The 12,092-nt window shown below is 59.5% G+C and overlaps 2 protein-coding genes across 3 annotated transcripts in view; both read right to left on the reverse strand.

The window, feature by feature from the left end:
- Nucleotides 1-1,163, reverse strand: part of LOC140402965 (soluble guanylate cyclase 88E-like) — a 71,047-nt gene extending 69,884 nt beyond the window's left edge. The window contains 1 exon segment of the mRNA XM_072490615.1: nt 993-1,163. The gene's annotated coding sequence lies outside the window, so the exon portion shown is untranslated.
- LOC140402969 (semaphorin-6D-like) overlaps nt 1-12,092 on the reverse strand; it is a 1,151,034-nt gene that overhangs the window by 910,097 nt on the left and 228,845 nt on the right. The gene's annotated exons all lie outside the window — the stretch shown is intronic.

Here is a 12,092-nt window from a genome sequence, read left to right on the forward strand (position 1 = left end):
CTGGAGGAGGTTACAGAGATAGGGAGGGGGTGTCGGGGCTGGAGGAGGTTACAGCGATAGGGAGGGGGGTGTAGGGACTGGGGGAGGTTACAGAGATAGGGAGGGGGTGTTGGGGGCTGGAGGAGGTTACAGAGATAGGGAGGGGGTGTAGGGGCTGGAGGAGGTTACAGAGATAGGAAGGGGGTGTTGGGACTGGAGGCGGTTACAGAGATAGGGAGGGGGTGTAGGGGCTGGAGGAGGTTACAGAGATAGGGAGGGGGTGTATGGGCTGGAGGAGGTTACAGAGATAGGGAGGGGGTGTAGGGGCTGGAGGAGGTTACAGAGATAGGAAGGGGGTGTAGGGGCTGGAGGAGGTTACAGAGATAGGGAGAGGTGTAGGGGCTGGAGGAGGTTACAGAGATAGGGAGGGGGTGTAGGGGCTGGAGGAGGTTACAGAGATAGGGAGGGGGTGTAGGGGCTGGAGGAGGTTACAGAGATAGGGAGGGATGTGTAGGGGCTGGAGGAGGTTACAGAGATAGGGAGGGGGTGTAGGGGCTGGAGGAGGTTACAGGGATAGAATCATAGAATTTACAGTGCAGAAGGAGGCCATTCGGCCCATTGAGTCTGCACTGGCTCTTGGAAAGAGCACCCCATCCAAGGTCCACACCTCCACCCTATCCCCATAACCCAGTGACCCCACCCAACACTAAGGGCAATTTTGGACCCTATGGGCAATTTATCACGGCCAATCCACCTAACCTGCACATCTTTGGACTGTGGGAGGAAACCGGAGCACCCGGAGGAAACCCACGCACACACGGGGAGGATGTGCAGACTCCGCACAGACAGTGACCCAAGCCGGAATCGAACCCAGGACCCTGGAGCTGTGAAGCAATTGTGCTAACCACTATGCTACCGTGCTGCCCTGGGAGGGGGTGTAAGCACCAGACCCTCTTGAGGGCCCTGGTCCCTCGTCAGTCAGGTCCCTCCCTCCCTCCGAAGACGTGACCTACCTCTCAATGGGTCGAGGGGTGAATATCCTGCAACGCTCGCTGGCAATGCCGTCCTCCTGGGTGACGGGGGCGCTGGAGGGCGAGTTGTGGGGGGTGGGGGTGCGTTCCAGTCGAGCCAACTGGGCGTCTGTCTCCCCTCACCCTCTGCGGAAATCACACTCTGCTCAGGGAGAGGGTGGGCGCCTCTCTCTTCTCCTTCACTCCCTCTCTCCTTCTTTCTGTCCCCCTCTCTCCTTCTCCCCCCCCCTCTCTCTTTCCCCCCTCTCTCTCTTTCCTTTTCTCTCTCTCTCCTTCCCCCTCTCTGTTTCTCTCTCTCTGTCTTTCTCCTTCTCTCTCAATCTGCCTCTCTCTCTCACTTTCTCCTCTCTCTCTTTCGCCTTCTCTCTCTCTCTCTCTCTCCCTCTATCTCTCACCCCTCCCCTCTCTCTCTTTCTCTCTCCTTTTCTCTCTCTCTCTCTGTCTCTCTCTGGCTCTCTCCCCTCTCTCCCGCTCCGTCTCTCTCTCTCACTCTCTCTCTCCCTCCTCTCTCTCTCTCTGTCTCCTCTCTCTGTCTCTCTCCTCTCGCTCCACTTTTCTCTCTCCTTTTTTCTCTCCCTCTATCCCTCCCTCCTCTTCTCACTCACTCTCTCCCTCTTCGTCTCTCTCTCTCACTCTCTCTCTCTCCCTCCTCCCTCTTTTTGTCTCTCTCCTCTCCTCTCTGTCTCTCTCTCTCTGTCGCTCTCCTCTCTGTCTCTCTCTCTCTCCCCCCTTTTCTCTCTCTCTCCTTTCCTCTCTCTCTCTATCCCTCCCTCCTCTTCTCACTCACTCTCTCTCCCTCTTCGTCTCTCTCCCACTCTCTCTCTCTCCCTCCTCTCTCTTTCCGTCACTCTCCTCTCTCTGTCTCTCTCTCCCTGTTTCTCTCCTCTCGCTCTCTCTACGTCTCTGTCTCTCCCTCCTCCTCTCTCTGTCTCTCTCTCTCCTCCCTTTTCTCTCTCTCTCCCTCCTCTTCTCCCTCTCTCCCTCTCCCTCTCTCTCGCTTCCCGGTCTTCTCACCCTCTCTCTCTCCCTCTCTATCTCTTCCCCGTCTTTTCACTCACTCTCTCTCTCCCCCTCCGTCGATCTCTCTCTCTCTCCCTCTCTCCCCGCAATCCTCCCAGCAGCTGCTATTCTGGGCCCACTTGTCACACACCGGTGTGCTTGTCACATTGACAGTGAGGGCCCCTCACTGTCAGGGCTGGAGCCAATCAGGAGCTGGGCTGGATTGGACCCATTTGCTCACTCACAGGAGGACCTCGAAACATCAAAAAGTATCTCGGCCCAGAACCTATCCGTTCGGCCCCTCTGCTCCCGTGCTGGGGTTCCCGTTCCACAGGAGACTTCTCCCTCCACCCCCTTCACCCACCCCACCTCCATATCCGCCTATCCCTCTCTCCCGGGTGTGATTATCAAGCTCCCCCCGCCCCCCACCGTCATCAATGTGCTCTGGTATTAACCCCGCCCCCCCCCCCACTCGCTGTGGGAGCGAGTCCCACATTCTCCCCCACTCCCCGTGGGAGCCAGTCCCACATTCTCCCCCACTCCCCGTGGGAGCGAGTCCCACATTCTCCCCCGACTCCCCGTGGGAGCGAGTCCCAAATTCTCCCCCACTCCCCCGTGGGAGCGAGTCCCACATTCTCCCCCGACTCCCCGTGGGAGCCAGTCCCACATTCTCCCCCACTCCCCGTGGGAGCGAGTCCCACATTCTCCCACACTCCGCGTGGGAGCGAGTCCCACATTCTCCCCCACTCCCCGTGGGAGTGAGTCCCACATTCTCCCCACTCCCCGTGGGAGCGAGTCCCACATTCTCCCCACTCCCCGTGGGAGCGAGTCCCACATTCTCCCCCACTCCCCGTGGGTGCGAGTCCTACATTCTCCCCCACTCCCCGTGGGAGCGAGTCCCACATTCCCCCCCCACTCCCTGTGGGAGCGAGTCCCACATTCTCCCCCACTCCCCGTGGGAGCGAGTCCCACATTCCCCCCCCACTCCCTGTGGGAGCGAGTCCCACATTCTCCCCCACTCACCATTGGACGGATCCTGAAGACTATTCCGGATGGATGGAGCCAGGGCTGAAGAAAAGGAAAAAGAGGACAAAGGAATGAGTTGAGAATCTTGGAGAGAGGTCACCATTGCCAATGGGCAAGGACATCCATTGGTCGCCACACAGAGTGACCTCTGCCCTCTGACACCCCCAATCCACAGGTTCACCTTGACCTACCGCCCCCTACAGGTTGACCCCCATCCCCCCCAAAATCAACCCTGGGGGTGACCATTGGGCACAAACTGAACTGGGCCCAGCCGTATAAATACTGTGGCTACCAGAGCAGGTCAGAGGCTGGGAATCCTGCAGAGAGAAACTCACCTCCTGACCCCCCCAAAGCCTGTCCACCATCGACAAGGACACAAGTCAGGAGTGCGTTGGGAGACTCTCCACTCGCCTGGATGAGCGCGGCTCCCAACAACACTTGAGAAGCTCGACACCATCCAGGACAAAGCAGCCCCGCTCGATCGACACGCTAACCGCTGACATTCACTCCCCCACCCCCCCGACAGCCGTGTGCACCGTCTACAAGACGCACCGCGGCCACTCGCCTTCGACAGCACCTTCCAAACCCGCCACCTCCACCGTCTAGAAGGACGAGGGGGGGGGGCAGCAGACACACGGGGAACACCCCCCCCCCCCCCCCCACCTGCAAGTTCCCCCCTCCGAGCCGCTCGCCATCCCGACTCGGGAATACATCGGCCGTTCCTTCACTGTCGCCGGGGTCCCTCCCTAACAGCACGGTGGGTGTACCTACACCACACGGGACTGCGGCGGGTTCAAGATGGCGGCTTGAGAGTCAAGATCTGTCCGTGACAGTCCCCGCTGTCAGCAACAGCGGGTTACTGATTGGCGCTGGGGGCAGCAGGGGTCACGGACGGCGCCCGGCATCCGGTTCCCCCCCAGCCGCGCTCCCCACGACCACTGAACACCCAAACGCCCGCCAGCTCCCACCCGCACCCAGCCCCGTTCACCCAGGCGCGGACATCGGCGCAGGACCGCCATTGACAGCCTGGCGGAGGTCGGTGTTCTGCGCAGATTGGCCATCGAGGAAAGCGGAAGTGATTCCGTTTGAAAGCAAACGCAGAAAATAGCAGCAGGTGGAGGCCATTCGGCCCCTCGAGTCCTGGACATCTTTGGATACTAAGGGACAATTTAGCACGGCCAATCCACCTAACCTGCACATCTTTGGACACTAAGGGACAATTTAGCACGGCCAATCCACCTAACCTGCACACCTTTGGACACTAAGGGGCAATTTAGCACGGTCAATCCACCTAACCTGTACATCTTTGGACACTAAGGGACAGTTTAGCACGGCCAATCCACCCAATCTGCACATCTTTGGACACTAAGGAACAATTTAGCACGGCCAATCCACCTAACCCGCACATCTTTGGATACTAAGGGACAATTTAGCACGGCCAATCCACCTAACCCGCACATCTTTGGACACTAAGGGACAATTTAGCACGGCCAATCCACCCAACCTGCACATCTTTGGACACTAAGGGACAATTTAGCACGGCCAATCCACCTAACCTGCACATCTTTGGACATTAAGGGACAATTTAGCACGGCCAATCCACCTAACCTGCACATCTTTGTACACTAAGGGGCAATTTAGCACGGCCAATCCACCCAACCCGCACATCTTTGGACATTAAGGGACAATTTAGCACGGCCAATCCACCTAACCTGCACATCTTTGGACACTAAGGGACAATTTAGCACGGCCAATCCACCTAGTCTGCACATCTTTGGACACTAAGGAACAATTTAGCACGGCCAATCCACCTAACCTGCACATCTTTGGACACTAAGGAACAATTTAGCACGGCCAATCCACCTAACCCGCACATCTTTGGACACTAAGGGACAATTTAGCACGGCCAATCCACCCAACCTGCACATCTTTGGACACTAAGGGACAATTTAGCACGGCCAATCCACCTAACCTGCACATCTTTGGACACTAAGGGACAATTTAGCACGGCCAATCCACCTAACCCGCACATCTTTGGATACTAAGGGACAATTTAGCACGGCCAATCCACCTAACCTGCACATCTTTGGATACTAAGGGACAATTTAGCACGGCCAATCCACCTAACCTGCACATCTTTGGACACTAAGGGACAATTTAGCACGGCCAATCCACCTAACCTGCACATCTTTGGACTGTGGGAGGAAACCGGAGCACCCGGAGGAAACGCACGCAGACACGGGGGAGAACGTGCAGACTCCGCACAGGTGGTCACCCGAGACCGGAATCGAATCCGTGTCCCTGACGCAGTGAGGCAGCAGTGCTAACGACTGTGTCGCCATATCACACTGAACCTTCTGAACAGAGGCAAAGAGTACAGGAGCCGGGAAGGGATGTTAACTTACACAAGACCTCAGCTGGGATATTGTGGACCGGCCTGGGTGTCTCACTGTCGGGGAGGATGTGGACGGGTTGGACAGAACGCACGGCCGAGGTTCACAACGACGGTTCCAGGGCTGAGAAACGCCAGCGACGAGGGTAGATCGGGGAGCTCGGGACTGTTCCCCCGGGGGAGGAGGCGACCGAGAGGAGATTGGATAGGGATGTGAAAAATCGACGAGGGGGGTTGCTGAGGGGGGACGGGGAGAAACCGCCCGGAAAAAGGATCGAGGATGGGACCGACGCAGTCTTGAATCGATTCGGAAAAGAAGTAAACGCGTTGTGAGGAAAAGGTTTTCCACACGGCGGGTGGTTAGGTCTGGGGTCCACTGTCGGCATGTGTGGTGGAGGCGGGTTCGACCGAGGCATCCGAGAGTGCGTCTGATGTTGATTTGAATGGAAACAATGTGCGGGGGGGAGGGGGGTGGAGAGCACTGACTGCCATGGAAGTGTCCCTTTAGGAAACGTTTTGTCTTCTCAAATGGCGGCAGTGATGTCATTATGTGGGAGGAGCTGGGCTGTGGCTCTGGGTTTTACTTCCGCTTTGAGCTGGGAGCTGGGCTGTGGCCCTGAGTTTTACTTTCGCTTTGAGTAGGGAGCGGGGCTGTGCCGCTGAGTTTTACTTTCGCTTTGAGCTGGGAGCTGGGCTGTGGCTCTGAGTTTTACTTTCGCTTTGAGCTGGGAGCTGGGCTGTGGCGCTGAGGTTTACTTTTGCTTTGAGCTGGGCTGTGGCTCTGAGTTTTACTTTCGCTTTGAGCAGGGAGCTGGACTGTGGCTCTGAGTTTTACTTTAGCTTTCAGCAGGGAGCTGGGCTGTGGCACTGAGTTTTACTTTCGCTTTGAGCTGGGAGCTAGGCTGTGGCCCTGAGTTGTACTTTCGCTTTGAGCAGGGAGCTGGGCTGTGGCTCTGAGTTTTACTTTAGCTTTGAGCAGGGAGCTGGGCTGTGGCACTGAGTTTTACTTTCACTTTGAGCTGGGAGCTAGGCTGTGGCTCTGAGTTTTACTTTCGCTTTGAGCTGGGAGCTGGGCTGTGGCGCTGAGGTTTACTTTTGCTTTGAGCTGGGCCGTGGCTCTGAGTTTTACTTTTGCTTTGAGCAGGGAGCTGGGCTGTGGCTCTGAGTTTTACTTTAGCTTTCAGCAGGGAGCTGGGCTGTGGCACTGAGTTTTACTTTCGCTTTGAGCTGGGAGCTAGGCTGTGGCCCTGAGTTGTACTTTCGCTTTCAGCAGGGAGGTGGGCCCTGGCTCTGAGGTTTACTTTTGCTTTGAGCTGGGAGCTGGGCTGTGGCTCTGAGTTTTACTTTCGCTTTGAGCTGGGAGCTGGGCTGTGGCTCTGAGTTTTACTTTCGCTTTGAGCTGGGAGCTGGGCTGTGGCTCTGAGTTTTACTTTCGCTTTGAGCTGGGAGCTGGGCTGTGGCGCTGAGTTTTACTTTCGCTTTGAGCAGGGAGCTGGGCTGTGGCTCTGAGTTTTACTTTAGCTTTCAGCAGGGAGCTGGGCTGTGGCACTGAGTTTTACTTTCGCTTTGAGCTGGGAGCTGGGCTGTGGCTCTGAGTTTTACTTTCGCTTTGAGCTGGGAGCTGGGCTGTGGCTGTGAGTTTTACTTTCGGTTTACAATGTTGGAAGCTGGATTCGGACCAAGAAGGTTCCTCTTGTCTCTCTCTCTCTGGATGTTAAAAGATCACTTGATAATTTAAAAGTGATAACAGTTTTCTGGAAAGAATTGAAACCTACTGATTTGGGTAAAAAGATTTTTGTTTATAAAATGTTAACTGAAAGGTAGGGCATTGTGCTCTTCGTAACCAATACCTACAAACACTTGTGGGTCAGGTGAACCCCATGATATAACACTCAGTCACGATGCAAGTTTGGAGGTGGCCAGCACAGAGAGGATGGGCCGAATGGCCTTGTTTTGTGGCCGCAAAGATTCTGCAATCAGTGGCCATTCCTCCCGATCGCTGATCTCCTGGTCCTGGGACTGCCCCCCCCGCCACGCCCCCCCCTCCCCCTCCCCCGCCCGCCACCCCCCTTCCCCCCCCCCCCCCCCCGCCACTCACCCACCCCCGCCCCAGGCAGCTGAAGGCACGGCCGCCAATGGCGGAGCGACGGGAATGGGGGGGGGGGGGGGGGGGGGGTGATCGAGAGGCCGGGATTGGAGGAGCGCAGAGATCTCGGAGGGTTGTCGGGAATTGGAGGATGTTACAGAGATAGGGAGGGGGTGTCGGGGCTATAGGAGGTTACAGAGATAGGGAGGGGGGTGTAGGGGCTGGAGGGGGTTACAGAGATAGGGAGGGGGTGTCGGGGCTGGAGGAGGTTACAGAGATAGGGAGGAGGGTGTAGGGGCTGGAGGAGGTTACAGAGATAGGGAGGGGTGTAGGGAGCTGGAGGAGGTTACAGAGATAGGGAGCGGGTGTCGGGGCTGGAGGAGGTTACAGAGATAGGGAGGGGGTGTCGGGGCTGGAGGAGGTTACAGAGATAGGGAGGGGGTGTAGGGGGTGGAGGAGGTTACAGAGATAGGGAGGGGGTGTCGGGGCTGGAGGAGGTTACAGAGATTGGGAGGGGGTGTAGGGGCTGGAGGAGGTTACAGAGATAGGGAGGGGGTGTAGGGACTGGAGGAGGTTACAGAGATAGGGAGGGGGTAGGGGTTGGAGGAGGTTACAGTGATAGGGAGGGGGTGTAGGGCCTGTAGGACGTTCCAGAGATAGGGAGGGTGTGCAGGGGGCTTGAGGAGGGGATTTGAAAACAGGAATATGCTCGGTGAAGGTGGGGGGCGGAGCTCATTCTGCCCATGGGATCATGACATGCAAACCAGAGTTTTGTGACAGTCCCTCACCGCAGTGACAGGTCTGCTCCACCAGGTGTCAGCAGTACAATGCTAATGGTAAAAATGGCAACCCAGCCTCCCCCAAACCCAATCCTGTTGGGAAGCGGACAGTTGGAGGGATAAGGCGCCCATTGCCCCTGGTGGCAAGGTGGTCTGGTGAAGAGAGCTCCTCTGTTTGAGAGGGATGGTGCGTGCGGTTTGTAGGGGCTGTGGGAAACATGTGCTGGTCCCTCAGTACTGACCCTCCAACACTGCGGCGATCCCTCAGTACTGACCCTCCGACACTGCGGCGTTCCCTCAGTACTGACCCTCCGACACTGCGGCGTTCCCTCAGTACTGACCCTCCCACAGTGCGGAGCTCCCTCAGCACTGACCCTCCCACAGTGCGGCACTCCCTCAGTACTGACCCTCCCACAGTGCGGCACTCCCTCAGTAATGACCCTCCCACAGTGCGGCACTCCCTCAGTACTGACCCTCCCACAGTGCGGCACTCCCTCAGTACTGACCCTCCCACATTGCGGCACTCCCTCAGTACTGACCCTCCCACAGTGCGGCACTCCCTCAGTACTGACCCTCCCACAGTGCGGCGCTCCCTCAGTACTGACCTTCCCACAGTGCGGTGCTCCCTCAGCACTGACCCTCCCACAGTGCGGCACTCCCTCAGTACTGACCCTCCCACAGTGCGGCGCTCCCTCAGTACTGACCTTCCCACAGTGCGGCGCTCCCTCAGTACTGACCCTCCCACAGTGCGGCGCTCCCTCAGTACTGACCCTCCCACAGTCCGGCGCTCCCTCAGTACTGACCCTCTGACAGTGCGGCGCTCCCTCAGTACTGACCCTCCCGCAGTGCGGCGCTACCTCAGCACCGACCCTCCCACAGTGCGGCGCTCCCTCAGTACTGACCCTCCCACAGTGCGGCACTCCCTCAGTACTGACCCTCCCACAGTGCGGTGCTACCTCAGCACCGACCCTCCCACAGTGCGGCGCTCCCTCAGCACTGACCCTCCCACAGTGTGGCGCTCCCTCAGTACTGACCCTCCCACAGTGCGGTGCTACCTCAGCACTGACCCTCCCACAGTGCGGCGCTCCCTCAGTACTGACCCTCGCACAGTGCGGCGCTCCCTCAGCACTGACCCTCCCACAGTGCGGCGCTCCCTCAGCACTGACCCTCCCACAGTGCGGCGCTCCCTCAGCACTGACCCTCTGACAGTGCGGAGCTCCCTCAGTACTGACCCTCCCACAGTGCGGCACTCCCTCAGTACTGACCCTCCCACAGTGCAGCGCTCCCTCAGTGCTGACCCTCCCACAGTGCGGCTCTCCGTCAGCACTGACCCTCCCACAGTGCGGCGCTCCCTCAGTACTGACCCTCCCACAGTGCGGCACTCCCTCAGTACTGACCCTCCCACAGTGCGGTGCTACCTCAGCACCGACCCTCCCACAGTGCGGCGCTCCCTCAGCACTGACCCTCCCACAGTGTGGCGCTCCCTCAGTACTGACCCTCCCACAGTGCGGTGCTACCTCAGCACCGACCCTCCCACAGTGCGGCGCTCCCTCAGTACTGACCCTCGCACAGTGCGGCGCTCCCTCAGCACTGACCCTCCCACAGTGCAGCACTGACCCTCCCACAGTGTGGCGCTCCCTCAGCACTGACCCTCTGACAGTGCGGAGCTCCCTCAGTACTGACCCTCCCACAGTGCGGCGATCCCTCAGTACTGACCCTCCCACAGTGCGGCTCTCCGTCAGCACTGACCCTCCCACAGTGCGGCGCTCCCTCAGCACTGACCCTCCCACAGTGTGGCGCTCCCTCAGCACTGACCCTCTGACAGTGCGGAGCTCCCTCAGTACTGACCCTCCCACAGTGCGGCGATCCCTCAGTACTGACCCTCCCACAGTGCGGCTCTCCGTCAGTACTGACCCTCCCACAGTGCGGCGCTCCCTCAGTACTGACGATCCCACAGTGCGGAGCTCCCTCAGTACTGACCCTACCACAGTGCGGAGCTCCCTCCATACTGACCCTCCCACAGTGCGGCACTCCCTCAGTACTGACCCTCCCACAGTGCGGCGCTCCCTCAGTACTGACCCTCCCACAGTGCGGCGCTCCCTCAGTACTGACCCTCTGACAGTGCGGCACTCCCTCAGTACTGACCCTCCGACAGTGCGGCGCTCCCTCAGTACTGACCCTCTGACAGTGCGGCGCTCCCTCAGCACTGACCCTCCCACAGTGCGGCGCTCCCTCAGTACTGACCCTCCGACAGTGCGGCGCTCCCTCAGTACTGACCCTCCCACAGTGCGGCACTCCCCCAGTACTGACCCTCCCACAGTGCTGCGCTCCCTCAGTACTGACCCTCCCACAGTGCGGCGCTCCCTCAGCACTGACCCTCCCACAGTGCAGCGCTCCCTCAGTGCTGACCCTCCGACAGTGCGGCGATCCCTCAGTACTGACCCTCCGACAGTGCGGCGCTCCCCCAGTACTGACCCTCCGACAGTGCGGCGCTCCCTCAGTACTGACCCTCCCACAGTGCAGCGCTCCCTCAGTACTGACCCTCCCACAGTGCGGCGCTCCCTCAGTACTGACCCTCCCACAGTGCGGCGCTCCCTCAGTACTGACCCTCCGACAGTGCGGCGCTCCCTCAGTACTGACCCTCCCACAGTGCGGCGCTCCCTCAGTACTGACCCTCTCACAGTGCGGCGCTCCCTCTGTACTGACGCTCCCACAGTGCGGCGCTCCCTCAGTACTGACCCTCCCACAGTGCGGCGCTCCCTCAGTACTAACCCTCCCACAGTGCGGCACTCCCTCAGTACTGACCCTCCCACAGTGCGGCGCTCCCTCAGTACTGACCCTCCCACAGTGCGGCACTCCCTCAGTACTGTCCCTCCCACAGTGCGGCGCTCCCTCAGTACTGACCCTCTGACAGTGCGGAGCTCCCTCAGTACTGACCCTCCCACAGTGCGGAGCTCCCTCAGTACTGACCCTCTGACAGTGCGGATCTCCCTCAGTACTGACCCTCCCACAGTGCGGCGCTCCCTCAGTACTGACCCTCTGATAGTGCGGGTCTCCCTCAGTACTGACCCTCCCACAGTGCGGAGCTCCCTCAGTACTGACCCTCTGACAGTGCGGGGCTCCCTCAGTACTGACCTTCCCACAGTGCGGCGCTCCCTCAGTACTGACCCTCCCACAGTGCGGCGCTCCCTCAGTACTGACCCTCCCACAGTCCGGCGCTCCCTCAGTACTGACCCTCTGACAGTGCGGCGCTCCCTCAGTACTGACCCTCCCGCAGTGCGGCGCTACCTCAGCACCGACCCTCCCACAGTGCGGCGCTCCCTCAGTACTGACCCTCCCACAGTGCGGCACTCCCTCAGTACTGACCCTCCCACAGTGCGGTGCTACCTCAGCACCGACCCTCCCACAGTGCGGCGCTCCCTCAGCACTGACCCTCCCACAGTGTGGCGCTCCCTCAGTACTGACCCTCCCACAGTGCGGTGCTACCTCAGCACCGACCCTCCCACAGTGCGGCGCTCCCTCAGTACTGACCCTCGCACAGTGCGGCGCTCCCTCAGCACTGACCCTCCCACAGTGCGGCGCTCCCTCAGCACTGACCCTCCCACAGTGCGGCGCTCCCTCAGCACTGACCCTCTGACAGTGCGGAGCTCCCTCAGTACTGACCCTCCCACAGTGCGGCACTCCCTCAGTACTGACCCTCCCACAGTGCGGCACTCCCTCAGCACTGACCCTCCCACAGTGCGGCTCTCCGTCAGCACTGACCCTCCCACAGTGCGGCGCTCCCTCAGTACTGACCCTCC

This window comes from Scyliorhinus torazame, chromosome 26 (genome assembly GCF_047496885.1).
Source record: "Scyliorhinus torazame isolate Kashiwa2021f chromosome 26, sScyTor2.1, whole genome shotgun sequence".
Classification (NCBI taxonomy): Eukaryota; Metazoa; Chordata; class Chondrichthyes; order Carcharhiniformes; family Scyliorhinidae; genus Scyliorhinus; species Scyliorhinus torazame.